At 33.1% G+C, this 10,244-nt stretch overlaps 2 long non-coding RNA genes across 4 annotated transcripts; one reads left to right on the top strand and one right to left on the bottom strand.

Annotated features, from left to right (window-relative positions):
• The first annotated feature begins 842 nt into the window (after positions 1 to 842).
• Positions 843 to 7,909, top strand: LOC133867821 (uncharacterized). Of its 3 annotated transcripts, XR_009900203.1 has the most exons (9): positions 863 to 933; positions 2,882 to 2,961; positions 3,107 to 3,182; positions 6,128 to 6,166; positions 6,372 to 6,408; positions 6,483 to 6,664; positions 6,790 to 6,876; positions 7,281 to 7,399; positions 7,642 to 7,909. It is a non-coding gene; the product is annotated as an uncharacterized LOC133867821 (long non-coding RNA). The 3 variants fall into 3 exon arrangements; XR_009900205.1 differs by lacking the exon at positions 2,882 to 2,961 and having other exon boundaries at positions 843 to 933; XR_009900198.1 differs by lacking the exons at positions 863 to 933; positions 2,882 to 2,961; positions 3,107 to 3,182 and adding an exon at positions 4,712 to 6,043.
• LOC133867833 (uncharacterized) lies at positions 1,870 to 7,297 on the bottom strand. The gene is made up of 2 exons (XR_009900208.1): positions 7,161 to 7,297; positions 1,870 to 2,142 (listed from the first exon to the last, which is right to left on the bottom strand). It is a non-coding gene; the product is annotated as an uncharacterized LOC133867833 (long non-coding RNA).
• Positions 7,910 to 10,244: the final 2,335 nt, after the last annotated feature.

Raw genomic sequence — 10,244 nt, 5'->3', positions numbered from 1 at the left:
ATGAAAGAAGAAATGAAAGAAAAATGATCCAATAGAGGCATGTTTACTGAATCCCAACTCTGATGATATGAAATTCTTGTGTGTGATACTTAGTTTGCAACTCTGCATTGCCTTTGCAGAGATGCGTTAATGTGGCTCTGCTTGAGTCTTGTAACTGCGCACGTCTGCTAGCATCGCACGCAAGTTTTCACTTCTCTGTCTCTCCCTCTAAGCTAAATTTACAGCTTAAACGTCTCAAAAAGTACTGTTTTGGATGCTAATCCGGTGAATCGGTGATGGATACTAATGGATGGAACTCAAACTTGTATATATATACCTATTAAAACTCATCCATCTAGTATGTAATTTGTTTAAAGAAAAATATTTGAAACCAATTTTTCAAGATTTTGATCTTATGAATGACTCGTATGATTTGGTGGATCCAGTTTGAACTTGGTTGGCAATTGTAGTAGTAATGTTTGTGTCGTAGTTTAGGTTTTGCAGATAATAAAGTTTCATTTCATTACATTAGGGACAATGTAAGTTTTAGGTTGGGGGAGGAGTTTGATGTTTGTTGTTGTTGTTTTTTTTTTTTTTTTTTTTTTTTTTTTTTTTTTTTTTATATTTACGTTTGAAAAAAAAAAAAAAAAAGCGTATTGCTTTGTGTATTTTTAATTTGGAAAAAAAAGTTTTGTGCTTTTTGGTGTCTTGAGTGTTTTCTTTTTATCCTCAATTTTGTTAAAAAAAATTCTTGTTTCCTTATCATGAGTTTTTATTTTTGATTTTGAAAATTGTATGGTTTAGATATTTTCATGACTAATCAATAGATGGGATGTGTATGAAATCTTGATATTTATGTTTCTAGGGCAAGGTGAAGACTATTGACGTGCATATGGAAAGGATCCTGATTGCTGAATCACCATGCATTCAACAATACTTTACATCAGATTTCAGGTTTTAGTTTTTCTTTTGATTGTTCTTGTGAATAGTTATATAGTAGATCTCAATTTTAATTTAAATGAACCAATTGTGGTATATCTATAACTGATTCACTTTCCCAATTGTGGTATTATTATTATTATTTTTTAATTTTTAGGTTTCAACGTTTCTTTTCTCTCCCACATTGTTGAAACCTGAAAAACAGATGAGTCTATGTGACACTCGCCTAAATCCCTTCCCCCTCCCCCTCCCCCAAACCCAAAAACACTTTACCTTTTACCCAACTCCCACACAATGCGGTACACGCTTCTTAAGAGAATGCCCAGGTATAATTACTTCAAATTTTATTTCTTCGATTGTGTTAATTTCTTATGCTGGGCAGCTGGGGGGAGTGCATAGATATGAGTTTTTAACGAACAATAACCACAGTTCTGGTGTTAAAAAGAAAAAAAGGCAACTTAGGCTCAAAATCCAAGAAACTAAAATCTTGTATCCACCACTATTGAGTAGTTTTTTTGTTTTTATCTTTATTTTGTACCACTGCAGAGTAATTATAGCCGAGTTAAATCAACCACAATTTCCAAAGTAGGATTTTCTTGCTCCAGTAGATCTACTACATTTCTGTTTTCTTTTTCTTTCATATAGATAACATGCTCTGTTTTGCTGTTTCCTACGTTTAAGCATGCATTGAAAATCTATGGCCAAGTCACATCTACCACTATAGATAAAAGGTTCAGTTAGAGAGAGAGAGAGAGAGAGAGAGAGAAGTGGTACAGGGGAGTAATTGGTATGAGAAAGGTTGGGATTAGAAAAATCTACAGGAACCAAAAAAAGAAAAAACCTCGCTGTAAGAAGTATGGGCTGAGGCAAAGAAAGATGTGATGGGCTATACATTTCTAACCAGGCTGCTTCCTATATAAAGCCGAATAGAGTACATGTAACACAAATTGCTGAATTATAAGCTATCTGTCCTGTATTGGGTTTAGTTTTCTGGTTCTAGAAACCCATCTCTACTATGAGGACTTAAAACATTCAGTAGTGTTAACATGTTAAAGGTATCTTAGGCATTCCAGCATATACATCATCACCTTGTGGATGATTGATGATGATCCTGGGCCTGAGATTCAATGTGTGTGTGGCAATATCATTGTACATAAACACCACTATGTTTTCCTCCTTCAGCCCACATTTGCTTAGCAACTGATATGCGTGACATACATCAGCCTGCACTTGAATAAAAAATATAATTCCTCAACTGCTCCATCAAATTAGACCATAATAGAAAATTCAAGCCAAGTAGTTCGTTTTAAGCTTCCTAGCTAGTGGTTGTTTTTACAACATATACATATTGAACGAGTTTTTCGAACCTGATGCTTATAATATTGTAATAATATAATAGATCTTTGATCAATAAATCTACCCCATATTAGTTTAGTATTTGATTGAAAGGTCACTGGTGTGGATGGAGTTGGTAATCTTATATATCTATCTATTCATCATTTTCTCAGCATGTTAAGAATCTTATAATATAGCACAAATTTCACTCTGCTTTTAGACCTATATAGTACAACATGGACTTTTATGGTAATTTAATATAACCGTCAAGGGAAGAGAGGATGATTTGTATATCGTGTGAGAAAATATCTAGTTTTTTAAATTTTGTACCATCTATTTTGGTGGCTAAATTGACTTCATCAGTACCCAAGATATAGGAGTAAATATAGATACACAGTGAATTGATGCCCATAACTTAGATTAGATTCGTAAGCCATAGATGCCCATAACAATATTCTCTCCAATATTTAGATGATAGATTTCTACTACGCCGTAGCAAAGTAGGCAGCATATCAGGAATTGAAGAAAAAAAAGAAAATAAATGCTTGAGATTAAACATACTAATCCTTTAAGAAATGTACTCTCCAAATTTCCTAATCATAATATTACACTATTAATGTGTCTCCAGGGTAATCAATTGTCAACGAACAATGGCAATGGCAATGACAAGTTCTAATAGAGTCAAAAGCCCAATCGAAGGAACAATATGTATATTTAAGTTGTAATTGGTTCTACATTCATACTAATGTTTCTGTAATGTAATGTTTCTGTAATATCACCTCTAATAATGTAATGTAAGACGTACTCTCCAAATTTCCTAATCTTAATATTACACTATTAATGTGTTTTCCAGGACAATCAATTGTCAACGAACAATGACAATGGCAATGGCAAGCTCTAATCAAGTCATAAGCCCAATCGAAGCAACGGTATGTATATTTAAGTTGTGATTGGTGCTACATTCACAATAATGTTTCTTTTTAAGTTGTAATTGGTGCTACATTTATAATAATGTTTCTGTAATGTAATGTTGTTTCTATAATTTCACCTCTAATAATGTAATGTAAGATAGGTACTCTCCAAATTTCCTAATCTTAATATTACATTATGAATGTGTCTTCTAGGACAGTCAATTGTCAACAAACAATGGCAATGGCAAGCTCCAATCGAGTCATTAGCCCAATCGAAGAAACGGTATGTATATTTAAGTTGTAATTGGTGCTACATTCATAATAATGTTTTTGTAATTTCACATTTAATAATGTAATGTATGAATCCTTTTACATATAATTTAGTTTTTATAATCAAGAATTATTTTACTTAAAATATGTTTGTTTTATGTTGGTCAAGAAATTTTTGTACACCCTTATTCACAAGTGGTTGTATAAAGGGGAAATGTTCGCAAAAAATATATTTTTTGTACATCACGTGGAATATAAAGGTAAAAATCAATATAAGTATCTTGATAATAAAAATTTTCTTACAATTTACATAATTGGATAGATAGTTTTGTTGATTACTAGGTATGTAAAAGGTTTGTACTCACTCAAGATACATAGTATCCCCTAGAGCAGAATTCATCATGTCTTCTAATGCATCTTACATTTAGAAGAATATATATGCCACTATGGCAATAGTATGTAGAGATAAATATGGTTTGTCAGCCTTTTGTTGCATAGGATGGTTGAAAGTGACACCAATGCCATAGACACTATGGCCTTTGCGAGGGGCTTCGGATTAGCTAATGATTTGTGTGGGCACAGTAGAGTTATAAGAGGAGAAACCAACTCCTTAGATGTCATTAGTATAATAGACAATAAAATAGTAATATCCCCATGGAGTTGGTCTTAAAAATTATTCAGGGAGAATATAGTCAGTCCAACAAGCTTTCGACCCTAAGTGTTGCGCAAAGTTTCCTTAGGGGGCAGTACTAGAGGCCATTGTTTTACCCAATATCACATACCACGTGTGCATGACAACGTGGCAGATTACCTGGCGAGACTAGGAGGTAGGGTAGACCCATTTACCCTAAAATCAATGAGCAGAAATTTATTTTTTCGAGGAGGACAGCCAATAAAATGGATGATTTGGAGGGGAGCGTTACCTAGAGGCGTTATACGTCAACTCCTAAAACAAATGGGTACTACATTCTTACTCCCAAAAACCCAAGCTTCAAATGAAGTGTTAAAAATCCGAATGGCCACGATGAACTACCCTTACTTGTGTCAACCCTCACACAAACAAGATGAGGTCAGGGATGAGATCAACTTATGGGTTGCAGGTACATAATCAATTAACTTATTTTATACAATTTACACTCTTATATTATCAATTAATTTATTCGTACTCAAATTAACACTTGTTTCAATTTACATTCCCTTGCTAAATTTAACTTCTAAAACATTAGCAAGAAAAATAAGAGCATTGATTTTCAGACATAGTTGAAGCTTACCAATTAGTTCTTAATTGATTTATTTCTTTTTATGTCTGAAGATCAATGTTCTTATTTTTCTTGCTGATATTTTAGAATCTAAATCTAGCAGGGGAATGTAAATTGAAACAAGTGTTAGTCTATGTACGAATAAATTAATTGATAATAGAAGAGTGTAAATTGTGTAGAATAAACTAATTGATTATGTACCTGCGACCCATAAGTTGATCTCATCACTGACCGCCTCTTGTTTGTGTGAGGGTTGGAACAAGTAAAGATAGTTCATCGTCGCCATTCGGAATTTTAACGCTTCATTTAAAGCTTGGGCTTTTGGGAGTAGGAATGTAGTACCCATTTGTTTTAGGAGTTGACGTATAACGCCTCTAAGTACCACTCCCCTCCAAATCATCCATTCTATTGGTTGCCCTCCTCGAAAAAGTGAATTTCTACTCATTGATTTTTAGGTAATGGGTCTCTACCGTGTCTCCTAATCTCGCCAAGTAATCTGCCATGTTGTTATGCACATGTGGTATGTGATATTTGGTAAAACGATGACCTCTATTACTGCCCCCTAAGAAAACTTTGCACACACTTAGGGCCGAAAGCTTGTTGGACTGACTATATTTGCCCTGAATAATTTTTAGGGCTAACTCCATGGGGATATTTACTATTTTATTGTTTATTATACTAATGACGTTTAAGGAGTCGGTTTCTCCCCTTATAATTCTTTTTTGCCCACACAAATCATTAGCTAATTCGATGCCCCTCGCGAAAGCCATAGCTTCTATGGCATTGGTGTCGCTTTCAACCGTCCATCCCATGCAACAAAAAACTGGCAGACCATATTTATCTTTGCATACTACTGCCTTAGTGGCATATCTATTCTTCTCAATGTAAGATGCATTAGAAGACATGATGAAACCCCGCTCCAGGGGATACTATGTATCTTGAGTGAGTACAAATCTTTTGCATGCCTAGTAATCAACAAAACTATCTATCAGATTATGTAAATTGTAGGAGAATTTTTATTATCAAGATACTCATATTTATTTTTATATTCCACGTGATGCACAAGAAACATACTTTTTGCGAAGATTTCTCTTTCATACAACCACTTGTGAATAAGGGTGTACAAAAATTTCCTGGCTTACATAGGACAAACATATTCTAAGTAGAATAATTCTTGATTACGGAAATTATACTATATGTAAAATGATATATACATTACATTATTAGAGGTGAAATTACAAAAAACATTGCATTACAAAAACATTATTATGAATGTAGCACCAATTACAACTTAACTTAAATATTCATACCGCTCCTTCGATTGGTTGCTACATACAAGAGAATAGTCAGGTATGTGGAAAATTTATGAATTCTTTAGTTGCATCTATATTATATATAAATAAAGACTTACATCCCTATGTTTTTCATTTTCAGGGAGTGCAACTGCTCCAGCAGAATATTGAAGATAAAGGGGTAAGTTATCTCAATTGAATAACCCATTTAGAATTACAGTATCATTATTATGATGTAGCACCAATTGCAATTTAAATATACATAACGTTCATTCGATGGTTGCTACATACAATAGCCAGGTATGTGGAAAATTTATGAATTCTTTAGTTGTATCTATATTATATATAAATAAAGACTTACATCCGTATATATTTTCAATTTCAAGGAGTGCAATTGCTCCAGCAGAATATCGAAGACAAAGGGTAAGTTATCTCAATTCAATAACCCATTTAGAAGAAGAAGAGCAAGTAAACTGGCTGACGCCTTGTTTTAATAGTTTTATGAAGAAGATGTTGGCTCGCCAACTTCTGAAATGATTTTCGTTAACGGTCATTTGGGAGGAGGCGTCAGAGTCGCAACAAGTTTTAATAGTTTTATGAAGAAGATGTTGGCTCGCCAACTTCTGAAATGATTTTGGGTAACAGTCATTTGGGAGGAGGCGTCAGAGTCACGACAAAGGTGAGATTAAATCATATATTTAATTTCTTAATTTAATCCAAAAAAAACTAAACAAAGAAGGTAATAACATTGTCACGTCTGTGTTAATAATTTACAAGAGTTTGAAACATGGCATGATTTTTCAGAATTAGCAAAGAAAGGAGAAGGCCAAATGCCACCGCAACTGCAGGAAGAGGAATGCAGATTGGAGCTGAAAGATAAGGAGATTGCAGGTAAGTTTTCTGTGCCAACGTTGAAAGAAATGTTAGACGAGATTTGACTAGTAAAACGGAGTATAACAGTTGATAATCTAATACAATGCCGAAAACTTTTGATCTTATTTACTTGGTATAACTAGAGAATGCAGTGACTTAGGCAAAGATAAGGAAACATCAAACACATAATAGTAGTCTGCATAACTAAAACAAACCAAGAAAGAAACATCTCATATCCCAATACAACATTGATGTCTGAGTTACATTTTGGAACCATGAAGAAAAGGTAACTAGGATGAAACCTGAACTTGCTCCTCTAGTATCAGAGGTTCTACAATGGAGAGGACTGGGGAGCTTGTAGGCGAAGGCCGGGTAGAGGCACACCTATAGTCTTATAGTGCTCTATTCGTTTTATTTTTCAGGCCAGGGGCAATCTTCTTGCTTTCAGAATGAGGATCAAACAAGAAAATCGCCTCTAGTCGAAGTGAAACGAGCAGGAAAGCAGACTAAAAAGAAACAGATCTGTAAATCGACACTAGAGGTAAGGGATACATTAGAGAGATGCAAGCCATATAAACTTGGATAAGATAAAAATGGAAGGCCAAGACTCGAGGCTTTTTGACCATAACCTTACTGTTAAAGTTGGCAGTGTGTAAAAATTTGACGAAGTGTAAAGTGTGTACACAAAGTGTGCAAGAAGTATTACTCTTTCCGTTTATGTATATTATTTTTAAAATAAATATTGATTTCACTGTTTGGCAATTGGCAATTGGCACTTGGCAGGAATAGGATGCATAAACGCGTGTATATATATATAATATATATTTGGAGAGATCTGTCGCTTGCCTGCTCGCTATTTAGCTCTACACAACAAGGAGTATGCAAGTGTGTTGATTTTTAAATCAATTTTGTTGTTCCTTGGGAATCTTTATGAAATTATTGGACAAATATGTTCAAACAGCTTACTTTTGTTGGGTATACCCTTTGTTTATTTTTTTATTTATTTTTTGGAGATGGGTGTATATATTCAATATTGAGTTGTTTCACTGCACCTCACTTTAATTTCTTCCTAATGCTACACAGGATATATAATAATATATTCTTTTTATTTTTATAGAGTAATTGGTTGTTTTCCTAATTATTTATATATGTAGTTCTTAGTGTTAACAGTATGCCTTACAACTGTCCACCGTTGGTTATCCTAACTCATGAACAAGCACAATATTTGACAAACACGATCATGATCTGGAATAAAACACTCAACCAAAGGCATTACGTTGCTAAAACAAGAGTGACTAAATTGTTAAAGCATATTTATAAAATTAATCATAAAAGAAGTGCATCTAAATTATACTCTTCAATCTGAATTGTACCATGATTCACAGTTTCGATCTAAACTTTAGATTTTTGTATTTAACTCTCTAATTTATATGAATAGTTGCAAATCTTCCATTGTTATAGTCTTTCCAATTTGTGTCATATTTAACAATTAAATGACATTGAATTTTTTACTTGCGTATTTATATGATTTCAGAAAAATAAATAATAATATTTAATTATAACGTAATGAGTATGGGAAATATAAAATTATGCTGAGCAAACCGGCCATCTCATCTTGTATAAGCCAAGAAATGGGCCTCACCTCTTCCCTACTTGCGTTTCATAACAGAAGTCTGAAAATTTTTTATGATAAGGTAGCATCATAACTGACTCATAGATTAGACAATTTACTATTTAAACTTAAGACTTGGTGAAGATTTTGGAACTTATCTCGTACTAGAAAATACGCACGCTATTTAACCTAAACTATCAATGGGAAAAGAGGTAAACGATAATTATCTACTGAAATAAACCCTGTCCCAAAAATCTAAAGTTTAGATCAGTGAGAGTGATTGTGTGAGTTGTTCGGATGGTAATTTGTGTTGATAATAATGTTTAAAGTGGTATTTAAAATTGAGAAAGGTTTTAATCTTTTAAAAAAAAATATGTGAAAGTAGAATTATTGTCAATTTGTCATATTGTGAATTTGTGAATTTTGTCTTTTTGCATCATGATATTCGTGAATGATGGCTTGAAAGTTGATGGTTGGGAAAGTGGTTCAAGTAAAGTTAATGGGTTAATTAAAAAAAAAAAATTGGTGAGAGTGAGAATTATTAACTGACGAATTCTCTTACGGTGTACACCAAAAGAGAAGTTACTGCAACAATTAGCATAGATTCAATCATAAATGATTTTCGGGATTCAGAAAAAAGACGGGTTTCATTTTGATAGGTGTTTTAGCTGAAATTTGATGTATTATGAAACATTTATTTTATATTTTCTCTTTTGTTTAATTTTTTTTTTCATCAAAACTAAATTGATGTTAATTTCGTTTTTATATATTTATTTCATCTTTAATTTTAATATATTTCTTATTCATGTTTTGACCCTTATCCTTATTTTAATATATTTGTAATTCATGCTTTGGTGACTTGGCCCCTGTTCAAAACACTTTCCGGCTCCGTCCCTGTCTCCAAGTCTCTCTTCCGGATGGTTTTGCATTATTTGATCCAAAAAGTTACATCTTACCACCATATAAAGTGCAAAATGATCATTAAAGACATCAAATAACGTGTGTTACGTGGTCGCATGGAACAGGAAAAAAAATAAAAATAATTTGTTTTGTTGTTCTTCGATATTCCTTACCACTGCACCGTTCACAAATTAACATGAACAAAATTTGACAAACAAAACGATTAAATTTTAAGCAATCCATCACGTTGCAAAAACACACGTTATTAATTAAATTGTTAAGCATACGTATAAAAGTAATCATAAAATCATAAAACAAGTGCCCAAAGTTTTATATGTTTGGGATGAATTTCTGATTATGAAAGTTGAGTTTAATCCCACAAGGTTTAAGGGAATTTTTAGGACACTGTTAGGACCCAAAATTAATAATATGCAACACCAGTTCACAACTAGACTATGCGATTATTATAAATAAAAATATCCAAATTCCATTAATTATTCTACTAGCCTTCTTTCAAAAGATTTTCGTTGAAAGAGAATACATACTCTTTTAAAGTATATTGAAGAAATATTGGTGAAAAAAAGAAAGCTAATTAATTGACATACGGTTGATATTGCACACTTCTTCACGCGGCTTCTTCCACTAGACACACTTTGCTCATTACCAATCTTTTCTCACGTCATGAAAAATGTATGTTCAGGCATGCGTAAGTGTGTTTTCACGTCATGAAAAAGGTCGGTTCAGGCATGCGCGCATTATTAATTGCTTCATTGATTTTTAAAAGGTTAGTGGACAAACGGTTAGTGGTTATCAAAGTTAACAATTTTTAAAAAACTGTGGGATCTTTTGGCCATGCATCGAAACAATAGGTCCT

This window comes from Alnus glutinosa, chromosome 1 (assembly GCF_958979055.1).
Source record: "Alnus glutinosa chromosome 1, dhAlnGlut1.1, whole genome shotgun sequence".
NCBI classification, from domain to species: Eukaryota; Viridiplantae; Streptophyta; class Magnoliopsida; order Fagales; family Betulaceae; genus Alnus; species Alnus glutinosa.
Note: the sequence above shows the minus strand (reverse complement) of the source record. Positions and strands in the feature narration are given on the sequence as shown.